This window comes from Lissotriton vulgaris, chromosome 3_1, assembly GCF_964263255.1.
Source record: "Lissotriton vulgaris chromosome 3_1, aLisVul1.2, whole genome shotgun sequence".
NCBI classification, from domain to species: domain Eukaryota; kingdom Metazoa; phylum Chordata; class Amphibia; order Caudata; family Salamandridae; genus Lissotriton; species Lissotriton vulgaris.
The window spans coordinates 2,123,811,492-2,123,824,413 of record NC_141689.1 but is presented as its reverse complement, the minus strand read 5'-3'; the positions used below and the strand labels follow the sequence as shown (position 1 = coordinate 2,123,824,413).

General features: G+C 47.5%; 1 protein-coding gene across 3 annotated transcripts in view; it reads right to left on the bottom strand.

Moving 5' to 3' along the window:
- The window catches only part of GUF1 (GTP binding elongation factor GUF1), a 270,588-nt gene that overhangs the window by 56,247 nt on the left and 201,419 nt on the right, over positions 1-12,922 (bottom strand). The gene's annotated exons all lie outside the window — the stretch shown is intronic.

Here is a 12,922-nt window from a genome sequence, read left to right as displayed (position 1 = left end):
ACAGGAAACCATGAACCCGATAGTAGGTCCTGACAAAGTTCTATGTGTAGTAAAAGAGGAACGTTTCCTTGACCAGGTGAAAAGGCACAGAACATTGTATCAATAGCGGCAATGGGCAGGACAAAACCATCACATGTCACTAAAACACGATATGCCAATGTATGATGACAAACTATATTTACCTAGTCATGCCTTAAGGCTAACAGCGTTTAATTGGTGTCATGATGCAGTGGCAGCGGGACATCCTGGTTCTATGAAAAACTTACATTTGATCAAACGCCAGTTTTGGTGGGAAGGAATGACCAAAGATGTGAGTACCTGGGTGGGAGAATGCGAAATTTGTGCTAGAGCAAAGGGAGAACATAATAAGAACAAAGGACTGTTGATGCCTCTTCCAACTCCTTCTCAACCTTGGCACACCATCAGTCTTGACTTCGTCCTTGGGTTACCTCTGGATCAGGGATACAATGCCATATTGGTGGTAATAGCCAGTTTGCCTAAAATGGTGAATTTCATCCCTTGCAAAAATGTGCCCACAGCAAGTCAGACGTCCCAACTACTTATGCAAAACGTAGTACGTGCACATGGACTGCCCAGGGTGATAGTTTCGGAAAGAGGTCCTCAGTTCATTGCCCGGTTTTGGAAATCATGGTGTACGGCCTTGCAGATCGAAGCCGCTCTTTCTACCAGTTTCCACCCTCAGACTGATGGGCAGACGGAGCGCCTTAATCAGAATCTGAAGAAATATCTGAGGTGCTATTCCAAGGAGGCTTACGATTCCTGGGTATCTTTGCTTTGGCTAGCCGAACTATCGTACAACAATGCATGGCATAGCTCGATCAGAGAAACACCATTTCGGGCTAACACCGGTTTTCATGCTCGTACCTTGCCATTGTCTCTTCCCAGCTACGTGCATAACCAGCCCACTGTTCAGGCACAGGTCCGCTCGATCTTGAACATCCATAGACGTATTCAAGTTAATCTTGTTCAGGCCAAAGGTGCATACAAACGTTGGGCTGACTTGCGACGTCAAGTCGGTGCGGAGTACCAGGTGGGGGATAAGGTGTGGCTCTCTACGAAGAACATCCGATTCCGATATCACAGTATATTCCATCCCCGATTCATTGGTCCATATACTGTTCTTCGGAGGATCAATCCTATGGCTTATAAATTGAAGCTTCCAGCGTCTTTGAGGATCCATCCAGTGTTCCACTGTGGTCTGCTGAAACCTGCCAGGAATGCCCGTCGCAAGGCTCCGCCTCCGGTGGTGCCGATGGTCAACTCGAATACGAGGTTCGTCGCATCGTGGATTGCAAGGTCCGTCGGGCCGTCTGTGGTACCTGGTGTCCTGGAAAGGGTATTCAGCAGAGGACGATTCCTGGGAACCAAGTTCGGCGGTTCACACTCCGCGGGTGGTGCGTCTGTTTCATGCCAGTCATCCCGGGAAGCCTGGTGCTAGGAGGCGCTTGGGAGGAGGGCGTACTGTCAGGAACTGAATGAAACAGCATAGGCGCCTACCTGAACATTAACATTGTGGACTACAGCTCCCAGAAGGCTGTCTAGGAGGGTGTCACGTACACGCGACCGCGTTGTACGTGATTCTGGATTGCCTGGTAACTCTCTAATAGCCGCGCTGTTCGGAAGTGGATCCCCTTGTTCTTCGCGTTAACGGCAGAGATCGCCTTGACTGTTTCCTTGAGCCCGCTCGCAGCTGCGGCGGGCTTTCTCCATTGTCCCGCTCGGCTGAGCAGAACTTCCCTGTTCTTCGTCCGCTCGCGGCTGCGGCGGGCTGTGGTGTTTCTTTCCACTCGACTGAGCAAGAAATTTCTGAATTAGTTTCTTCCGCTCGCGGCTGCGGCGGATGTTTCAAGATTTCCTTCTTTCCGCTCGGCTGAGCAAAGAAGTTTTCCAGCCTCCCCCCGTTCCCGGTGGGGAACAGTGCATTTCCGAAACCCTCAAGGCTGCAGAGGTTTTCTCCTGTTTTTGGCACTATCTACAATAAGGAGGTATCGTTGGGGCTTACAATTACTTTCATGTATCTTGACTCGCTCATTCATAGGATTATTCTAATTGGAGTGGGAGTTCTGGACTTTTCTTTGGAGTACAACGTGAATGAGGAATTCACATTTGTTCTGTTATGTTATGTTTATGTTATGTTATGTTAGTTTTGTCTTTTATAGCGCACGGCTACTCCAGAGAAAGTCCTGGCGCTTTTATTAAAACCAGTCGTAGAGTAACACAACACAGAACAAGCAAAAAGGAACAGCAAAAATCAGAGCGAAAAGAATTACTGTGCAAAATGCCAAGTTTTAAGGCCCTTCCTAAAATTCAACAGATTAGAGGTGCTGCGTAGTGCCAGAGGCAACGTATTCCAGATCTGTGGTGCCAGCAGCCTGAAAGAGCGACCCCCAATGCGGGCCCTCTTTACTCGGGGTACCACTGCGAGGAACAGTGATTCAGATCTCAACGATCGGGTCGGCTGGTAGAAGGCAATCCTCCTTTGGAGATATTTAGCTCCCGAGGCATGGAGAGCCTTATGGGCAAGGGTCAAGGCCTTAAAAACTATCCGCTTCCGGATAGGCAGCCAATGGAGCGACTGCAAAAGGCGTGAAATTCTAGAACGTCTATAAAGGCCAAAAATGGCCCGCGCGGCCGAGTTCTGGACGACCTGCAGACGTTGTGAACGATTTTCCGGCAGGCCAAGATACAGGACGTTGGAATAGTCCAATCTTGAGCCGATTAAGGCCTGCACTGTCGTCTTCCTATGATCTTCTGAGAGCAGAGGAAGAAACTTTCGGAGCATCCTCAATAGGCCAAAACATGTCCCCGTGAGACCAAGGATCTGAGATCTTAACGCCAGGCCATTATCTATCTTGATCCCCAGATTCTTAGCTAGCTGGGAAGAGTGCGCTGGAGGAAAGATGTTGATAGGCCACCATTCCTGCCAGTCTGGGTCATGTGGGCAGCCGAAGAAGAGTACCTCAGACTTGTCTGAGTTGCACTTGAGGCTGTTGAGCTGGAACCATTTAAAAACAGCCCCAAGGCACTCGCGGATACTCTCTCCATCAAAATCTTCTCCTTTCCTGCAAGTAAAGAGGAGCTGGGTATCGTCTGCATAAGAAACAATCTGGGCCCCATAAGACTCCGCCAATGCCGCCAAAGGGGTCATAAAGATGTTAAAAAGAGTCGGGCTCAACACAGATCCCTGCGGAACTCCGACTCCCAAAGGCGGCATAGCGGCGGAGCTGGGTGAGGCCCAGACCGTTTGTCGACGGCCAGCCAGGAATGATGTAAACCAGCTAAGCACCGTCCCCCTCAGACCGATCTCGTGAAGTCTGGTGAGGAGACCCTCGTGGGGGACCGTGTCAAAGGCCGCCGACAAGTCCAGCATTACGAGCATAGCTTTGCCGCCCGAATCCAGCGCCTCTTTTATGGCCTCAGACACCTCCAAAAGCGCTGTCTCGGTGCTTAAATTGGGGCGGAAGCCAGATTGAGTGGAGTGCAGCAGATTGTGAGATTCCCAAAAATTGGAAAGCACAATATGAACATGCTTCTCCAGGATCTTAGCCAGCGCAGGGAGGAGAGAGATTGGCCTGTAGTTGACCAAGGCCTCCGGGTCAAGACCCGGCTTCTTAAGAAGGGGAATGACCATTGCCTGCTTCCAGGCCTGCGGGACCATTCCCCGAGTCAAGGAGAGATTTAAGAGAGGATTCGCCAGCGGATTTACAACGTCGGCTATTTTCGCCAGGAATTTGGCAGGGCATGGGTCAAGGGGCGACCCAGATTTAAGATTGGCTATAAGTGCCAATGACGAAGGAGCTGAAATGGGCGGAAAATCTGGCAAGACTGAACCCGAAAGGGCCCATGGGCCTGGCCCATCTTCAAGGCTCGGAGGTACTTCAACTTTCCTCAAAGGAAAAGAATCCTGGATCGATTTGATCTTGGCGGTAAAGGCCCACGAGTCAGAGGGGGCGGCCAGGGTCGAATTAGTTCGAAGGGCCGTGAATTCCCTGACGATCGTAAATATCTCCTTGCACGAGTTGGAGGCAGCCTCTATCCTCCTGGCAAAATAACCTTTTTTCTCCGAGAGGATGTCCCGATGGTAGGCCTTGACCGCTGTCCTGTAAACAAGCCTGGCTGCTGGCTCATACTGAGCACGCCACGCCCTTTCAGCCACCTTGCATTGCCTACGAGAGGCCGACAAAGCTTCGGTGAAGCAGGGGGCAGAAACCCGTTTCGATGTTAATCAGGGAGCCGTCTCAGGGGCTAGATCATTCAGCCTATCTGTTAGCCACGCCTGCAAGGACTCTAGGTCTTTCTCTAAAACTCCTGTGAAAGGGCAAGGATGATCGAGAGATGCTTGAGCCAGCATCTCAGGAGTCACCGGATGAAACGCCCTAGGGGCTCGCCCAAGCTGCCTAGAGGCGGTGCTAGTTGGTTTCTTTGTGCCTAGAACATAGAATTTGGCCATCCTATGGTCTGACCAGAGCACCGGCACAAGTGACATGATCTCAATGGGAGACGTTGAAAAAACCTGATCCAGAGTATGACCCTTTTCATGCGTTGGTCCGAACAGATAAGGCGCCAAGCCTAAGGGGGCTGTAATCTCAATCAGCTTGATCGTATCTGGGTCCAATCCCTCATCCATATGGAAATTGAAAACCCCATTTATTACGGCAGAACTGTGAATTGATTCTGTTTTCTTTATTGGAACCTATGGATTATGGACCGTTGCTTTTTTGATCCTATTTTTGTTTCGGGAACCAAGGGGAGTGAATGTGAGTATGATGGAATAAGGGTTGAGTGCCGTTTCTCTCACATTGGTTCTTTGGAGTGGTTCTGATGAATGAATCTTGTTTCTTTCAGGCGGTGTTGTTACAATACAATAAGAGAGGCATCTTATGAGAGCGAGTGGGAACAGAATTTTGGGAGAAATCTATACAGGTATAGTCAGGATTCTAGCGAGACTATACAGAGAGTAGACAGGATTGTCACACTGTATTTATGTTATGTTTTTGTTGTTTCAGGCAATCCCTTTACACCGCAGACCCTTCCCTTTCCCATCCCTCACTTGATTACCTCTATGCTCTGTGTGAATTATTGTGGGGAAGTCAGGAGGTGGACCCCATTGAGCATCACCCTGATCCTGAGGAGCCGGAGTAGACGTGACAAGGAAACCCAAGAAACACCTGGCTCCTAGGCCTTGCAGCTGACTGCAAGGACATAAGCTGCACCTGGAATTAGATTGAAAGAAAAGCCGAAAACAAAGATGGCTGGAGAGTCCTAGTTGACGACCTATGCCCGAGGAGGGGTAGAAGGCATAAGTAAGTAAGTAATTAATAGTGGTCCACAATAAAGGTATAAGTGTACGGTTATTGTGGTATTGAGTGACAGACGACGTCCATCCACCTGTCTCCAACTTCATACTCACGTGTATGTGGAGGCAACACAGCTAAGGCAATAATTAGGGACCTAAATGAAGACTTAACTAGAAAGCAGCACAATCAGATTTTGGAGTGTTTAGAAGATGCAGTATTGTATGAATGTGGCATTTGTATAGTGCAAACCTAGTCAAAAGGCAGCAAAACGCTACACAGGGTCAAAGGCAAGCATATATGCAACAAGAAATTGGAGAGGTAGCTGGGTTCTTGGAGCAGATGAATACTGGTACTGCATTGTGATGTAGTGTTCATTATATAAGTTTGTTTTGTAATGTGAGTGTGAGGGTCCCTGTCTCGAAGATGAATATTAGACACCTACAAAGGGATGAAATACAAATTAAATAGCTATATAATTGTGAGGAAATGCCTCTTTCTGTGTGGTCACCAGTTTGGATTGTCTGATGCTGCTACTGTTTGAACTCGGGTACTGCTGTCAAGTCACCATAGTTGTACTCGAACCACTAAAACATGGTCCAAATACCTAATGCCCAATAGCCATATTTAACTTTGATTATCTTGCTATCATCGTTCAGTAACATATACAATTTGTATATATCTGGACACAATACAAAACTTAATTATAAAAAACTTTCCACTTTGCATGAGGGGTGAAAGTGAACATCATTCCTTTATATTAATGTTGGGAATTGGTAGTAAAACTAAAAATAAAAGGATTAGCATAAGAAAGGGATATTACAAAAAACATTCACTATACTGTAAGGTACTTTTGAAAAGCCCAGGGCATCGCTCTGCGCAATATTACAGATTTTCTTTGTTACCCAAGTCAGTCGCACTCATTATGACCAGCTCAGAAGAATCAAAGTTTGAGTGGACCGACCAGGACACAAACATGTGACCATCAAGTCGTACACATATCCAGCACCAGTTTTACATCTATAATTTGGTAACTAGTCAATTCATTACTGCACTATTCAGCAGAAAATATTATGTGGGTTTAGCACAAGAAATAAGCAGAATGTTACTTCTCCACAAGTTTTGTATGACCTTCTGGCTTGCTACAATAGGAGGCTGGATACACCGAAATTTATAAAAAAAATGCATGTATCCGCACTTAACTTTAGAACTTAGTGGACTACATACAATTGCATTGAAATAAGAAGGCAGCAGACTAAGCTATGAAAAAGATGTGGAAATAATTCCCTATAATAATGCAAGATATCTACAACCCATGTTCAGGGCTTTGGACAGACATGTTGAAAGCCAAGGATCAATCAATGTTATTATTTTGACTCAATGTGATCGTGGGAGAAAAAAATGTAATCAGAGGCTGACTACATTTTGTGACTGTTCAGATAAACCTATATATGTTGGACCATTCATTGTAGTAAAGATGGAATACACCTTATGTGTCCAAAATAAAAAAAAAAACTGATCACCTACAAATTAGAGCATGGTTGAAATGGTAGGAAAATGCAATTCTCGGTAAGTAAAACCTATGTGGAAAATGTGAGTTTAACAGCTTTGTTAATTAAAGAATTACAATGTGAAGTGTATTGGGTAATAAACGTGTCTGTGCCCCACTGAAAAAGGATTAGGCCAAAATGTTCTGTTAACAGGCCACATATTATATTTGTATTTACAACAAGGGGTGGTGAGGGACAGAGTCTCTGAATTAAACAGAATACTCTCACCCAGTCAAGAGATCAGGGCTAGATCCAACACCGTTTTTTAGCTCACTGCACCATCCCAGTTTCAGAACCTGGCTGTATGCAAATTAGTCTGTTCCTGTCCCAGTGCATGATGGGAACAGGGCAAACCAAACTACAAAAGCCAATTCTTACACTGGGAAGGAAACAAGCTACCGGGGACCGGTTTCTGGCATTTCAGCCTCTTCGGCCCGGCTTGCTTGAATCCTGATGGTGCAATGAGCAAGGGACTCACATCTGAGTATACCCTTCCACGCTTAGGGTGGACAAAAATATTTACAACAAGGGGTGGTGAGGGACAGAGTCTCTGAATTAAACAGAATACTCTCACCCAGTCAAGAGATCAGGGCTAGATCCAACACCGTTTTTTAGCTCACTGCACCATCCCAGTTTCAGAACCTGGCTGTATGCAAATTAGTCTGTTCCTGTCCCAGTGCATGATGGGAACAGGGCAAACCAAACTACAAAAGCCAATTCTTACACTGGGAAGGAAACAAGCTACCGGGGACCGGTTTCTGGCATTTCAGCCTCTTCGGCCCGGCTTGCTTGAATCCTGATGGTGCAATGAGCAAGGGACTCACATCTGAGTATACCCTTCCACGCTTAGGGTGGACAAAAATATTTACAACAAGGGGTGGTGAGGGACAGAGTCTCTGAATTAAACAGAATACTCTCACCCAGTCAAGAGATCAGGGCTAGATCCAACACCGTTTTTTAGCTCACTGCACCATCCCAGTTTCAGAACCTGGCTGTATGCAAATTAGTCTGTTCCTGTCCCAGTGCATGATGGGAACAGGGCAAACCAAACTACAAAAGCCAATTCTTACACTGGGAAGGAAACAAGCTACCGGGGACCGGTTTCTGGCATTTCAGCCTCTTCGGCCCGGCTTGCTTGAATCCTGATGGTGCAATGAGCAAGGGACTCACATCTGAGTATACCCTTCCACGCTTAGGGTGGACAAAAATATTTACAACAAGGGGTGGTGAGGGACAGAGTCTCTGAATTAAACAGAATACTCTCACCCAGTCAAGAGATCAGGGCTAGATCCAACACCGTTTTTTAGCTCACTGCACCATCCCAGTTTCAGAACCTGGCTGTATGCAAATTAGTCTGTTCCTGTCCCAGTGCATGATGGGAACAGGGCAAACCAAACTACAAAAGCCAATTCTTACACTGGGAAGGAAACAAGCTACCGGGGACCGGTTTCTGGCATTTCAGCCTCTTCGGCCCGGCTTGCTTGAATCCTGATGGTGCAATGAGCAAGGGACTCACATCTGAGTATACCCTTCCACGCTTAGGGTGGACAAAAATATTTACAACAAGGGGTGGTGAGGGACAGAGTCTCTGAGTTAAACAGAATACTCTCACCCAGTCAAGAGATCAGGGCTAGATCCAACACCGTTTTTTAGCTCACTGCACCATCCCAGTTTCAGAACCTGGCTGTATGCAAATTAGTCTGTTCCTGTCCCAGTGCATGATAGGAACAGGGCAAACCAAACTACAAAAGCCAATTCTTACACTGGGAAGGAAACAAGCTACCGGGGACCGGTTTCTGGCATTTCAGCCTCTTCGGCCCGGCTTGCTTGAATCCTGATGGTGCAATGAGCAAGGGACTCACATCTGAGTATACCCTTCCACGCTTAGGGTGGACAAAAATATTTACAACAAGGGGTGGTGAGGGACAGAGTCTCTGAATTAAACAGAATACTCTCACCCAGTCAAGAGATCAGGGCTAGATCCAACACCGTTTTTTAGCTCACTGCACCATCCCAGTTTCAGAACCTGGCTGTATGCAAATTAGTCTGTTCCTGTCCCAGTGCATGATGGGAACAGGGCAAACCAAACTACAAAAGCCAATTCTTACACTGGGAAGGAAACAAGCTACCGGGGACCGGTTTCTGGCATTTCAGCCTCTTCGGCCCGGCTTGCTTGAATCCTGATGGTGCAATGAGCAAGGGACTCACATCTGAGTATACCCTTCCACGCTTAGGGTGGACAAAAATATTTACAACAAGGGGTGGTGAGGGACAGAGTCTCTGAATTAAACAGAATACTCTCACCCAGTCAAGAGATCAGGGCTAGATCCAACACCGTTTTTTAGCTCACTGCACCATCCCAGTTTCAGAACCTGGCTGTATGCAAATTAGTCTGTTCCTGTCCCAGTGCATGATGGGAACAGGGCAAACCAAACTACAAAAGCCAATTCTTACACTGGGAAGGAAACAAGCTACCGGGGACCGGTTTCTGGCATTTCAGCCTCTTCGGCCCGGCTTGCTTGAATCCTGATGGTGCAATGAGCAAGGGACTCACATCTGAGTATACCCTTCCACGCTTAGGGTGGACAAAAATATTTACAACAAGGGGTGGTGAGGGACAGAGTCTCTGAATTAAACAGAATACTCTCACCCAGTCAAGAGATCAGGGCTAGATCCAACACCGTTTTTTAGCTCACTGCACCATCCCAGTTTCAGAACCTGGCTGTATGCAAATTAGTCTGTTCCTGTCCCAGTGCATGATGGGAACAGGGCAAACCAAACTACAAAAGCCAATTCTTACACTGGGAAGGAAACAAGCTACCGGGGACCGGTTTCTGGCATTTCAGCCTCTTCGGCCCGGCTTGCTTGAATCCTGATGGTGCAATGAGCAAGGGACTCACATCTGAGTATACCCTTCCACGCTTAGGGTGGACAAAAATATTTACAACAAGGGGTGGTGAGGGACAGAGTCTCTGAATTAAACAGAATACTCTCACCCAGTCAAGAGATCAGGGCTAGATCCAACACCGTTTTTTAGCTCACTGCACCATCCCAGTTTCAGAACCTGGCTGTATGCAAATTAGTCTGTTCCTGTCCCAGTGCATGATGTAAATCGTTTTTGGCCACTATAGGTGTGGCAGGGTATACTCAGACATGAGTCCCTTTCTCACTGCTCCATCAGGATTCAAGCAAGCCGGGCCGAAGAAGGCTGAAATGCCAGAAACCGGTCCCCGGTAGCTTGTCTCCTTTCTGGTAAAGAATTGGCTTGGTAGTTTAGTCTGCCCTGTTCCCATGATGCACTGGGCCAGGGACAGACTGATTTGCATATAGCCAGGTTCTGAGCTGGGATGGGGCAGTGAGATAAATAACGGTGATGGATCAAGCCCTGATCTTTGGACTGGGTAAGAGTGGTCTGTTTAACTCAGACACTCTGTTCATCACCACCCCCTTTTTGTAAATCGTTTTTGGCCACTATAGGTGTGGCAGGGTATACTCAGACATGAGTCCCTTTCTCACTGCTCCATCAGGATTCAAGCAAGCCGGGCCGAAGAAGGCTGAAATGCCAGAAACCGGTCCCCGGTAGCTTGTCTCCTTTCTGGTAAAGAATTGGCTTGGTAGTTTAGTCTGCCCTGTTCCCATGATGCACTGGGCCAGGGACAGACTGATTTGCATATAGCCAGGTTCTGAGCTGGGATGGGGCAGTGAGATAAATAACGGTGATGGATCAAGCCCTGATCTTTGGACTGGGTAAGAGTGGTCTGTTTAACTCAGACACTCTGTTCATCACCACCCCCTTTTTGTAAATCGTTTTTGGCCACTATAGGTGTGGCAGGGTATACTCAGACATGAGTCCCTTTCTCACTGCTCCATCAGGATTCAAGCAAGCCGGGCCGAAGAAGGCTGAAATGCCAGAAACCGGTCCCCGGTAGCTTGTCTCCTTTCTGGTAAAGAATTGGCTTGGTAGTTTAGTCTGCCCTGTTCCCATGATGCACTGGGCCAGGGACAGACTGATTTGCATATAGCCAGGTTCTGAGCTGGGATGGGGCAGTGAGATAAATAACGGTGATGGATCAAGCCCTGATCTTTGGACTGGGTAAGAGTGGTCTGTTTAACTCAGACACTCTGTTCATCACCACCCCCTTTTTGTAAATCGTTTTTGGCCACTATAGGTGTGGCAGGGTATACTCAGACATGAGTCCCTTTCTCACTGCTCCATCAGGATTCAAGCAAGCCGGGCCGAAGAAGGCTGAAATGCCAGAAACCGGTCCCCGGTAGCTTGTCTCCTTTCTGGTAAAGAATTGGCTTGGTAGTTTAGTCTGCCCTGTTCCCATGATGCACTGGGCCAGGGACAGACTGATTTGCATATAGCCAGGTTCTGAGCTGGGATGGGGCAGTGAGATAAATAACGGTGATGGATCAAGCCCTGATCTTTGGACTGGGTAAGAGTGGTCTGTTTAACTCAGACACTCTGTTCATCACCACCCCCTTTTTGTAAATCGTTTTTGGCCACTATAGGTGTGGCAGGGTATACTCAGACATGAGTCCCTTTCTCACTGCTCCATCAGGATTCAAGCAAGCCGGGCCGAAGAAGGCTGAAATGCCAGAAACCGGTCCCCGGTAGCTTGTCTCCTTTCTGGTAAAGAATTGGCTTGGTAGTTTAGTCTGCCCTGTTCCCATGATGCACTGGGCCAGGGACAGACTGATTTGCATATAGCCAGGTTCTGAGCTGGGATGGGGCAGTGAGATAAATAACGGTGATGGATCAAGCCCTGATCTTTGGACTGGGTAAGAGTGGTCTGTTTAACTCAGACACTCTGTTCATCACCACCCCCTTTTTGTAAATCGTTTTTGGCCACTATAGGTGTGGCAGGGTATACTCAGACATGAGTCCCTTTCTCACTGCTCCATCAGGATTCAAGCAAGCCGGGCCGAAGAAGGCTGAAATGCCAGAAACCGGTCCCCGGTAGCTTGTCTCCTTTCTGGTAAAGAATTGGCTTGGTAGTTTAGTCTGCCCTGTTCCCATGATGCACTGGGCCAGGGACAGACTGATTTGCATATAGCCAGGTTCTGAGCTGGGATGGGGCAGTGAGATAAATAACGGTGATGGATCAAGCCCTGATCTTTGGACTGGGTAAGAGTGGTTTGTTTAACTCAGACACTCTGTTCATCACCACCCCCTTTTTGTAAAACATATTATATTTGTGTCTGAAATGTTAAATTTGTTTCATAAGATCATTAAAACATCTAAACTTTAATGTGAGGTATAACGAGTGAGTAACAAAATAAATAAAATATAAAAAGCCTGTCGGGGTGTTGCCACAGTGACAACCTTAATGGCCGCTTATCTAGGGAGCTCAAGATTCGGATGTTGGCATAATCTTCATGCAAACATATATGCAGATGCATATCCTGGTCCGGAAAATGCTCAGCCCAGCAGACACCATCAACTAGGGTGCCCCATTTAACAGGGGGATGCCAGAGGGCCGAGGACTTCACTAATGGGCTCGTGCGGATCATCTCCACCTCGGAAGGGCCCCAGCGAGCAGGAGGCTGAGACCAGTCCTCTCAAGTATCACGCATCAAGCGTTAGACTAACGCATTTCAGTGTGGTAATCCGAATTACCGCACTGAAGTGCATTGTTACGCATATCTGCATTGTGTCTCAACCTTAACTGAAAGCTCCAAGTGCAGGAAGCAAGAAAGTGTCACTCACAGTAGTTGAAATGTTACTCATAATTATGAAAATGTCACACATATCAATTTGAAACCTTGACAGCTATGTGAGACCACCGGCTGTCACCGAGCACAAGCCCAAACCCTTCCTGCATCGATCCTGCCACTCACTCCTCTGTCCTCATGATGGCGGGCCTGCTTGCTTCTCCTACGCGCGGACAAGATGCTGGAGACTGCCTGGGGACCTGACCACTAGCGTCGCCATACGGAATACGTGAGCCGTGCCTACAACCAGCATTCCCGATTGCTTTTTTTTGGGGCCTGGGACTGCGGCGTTTGCCCCAGTGCCGTATTGTTGCTTCTCACGCAATTCCCCCCACTCTC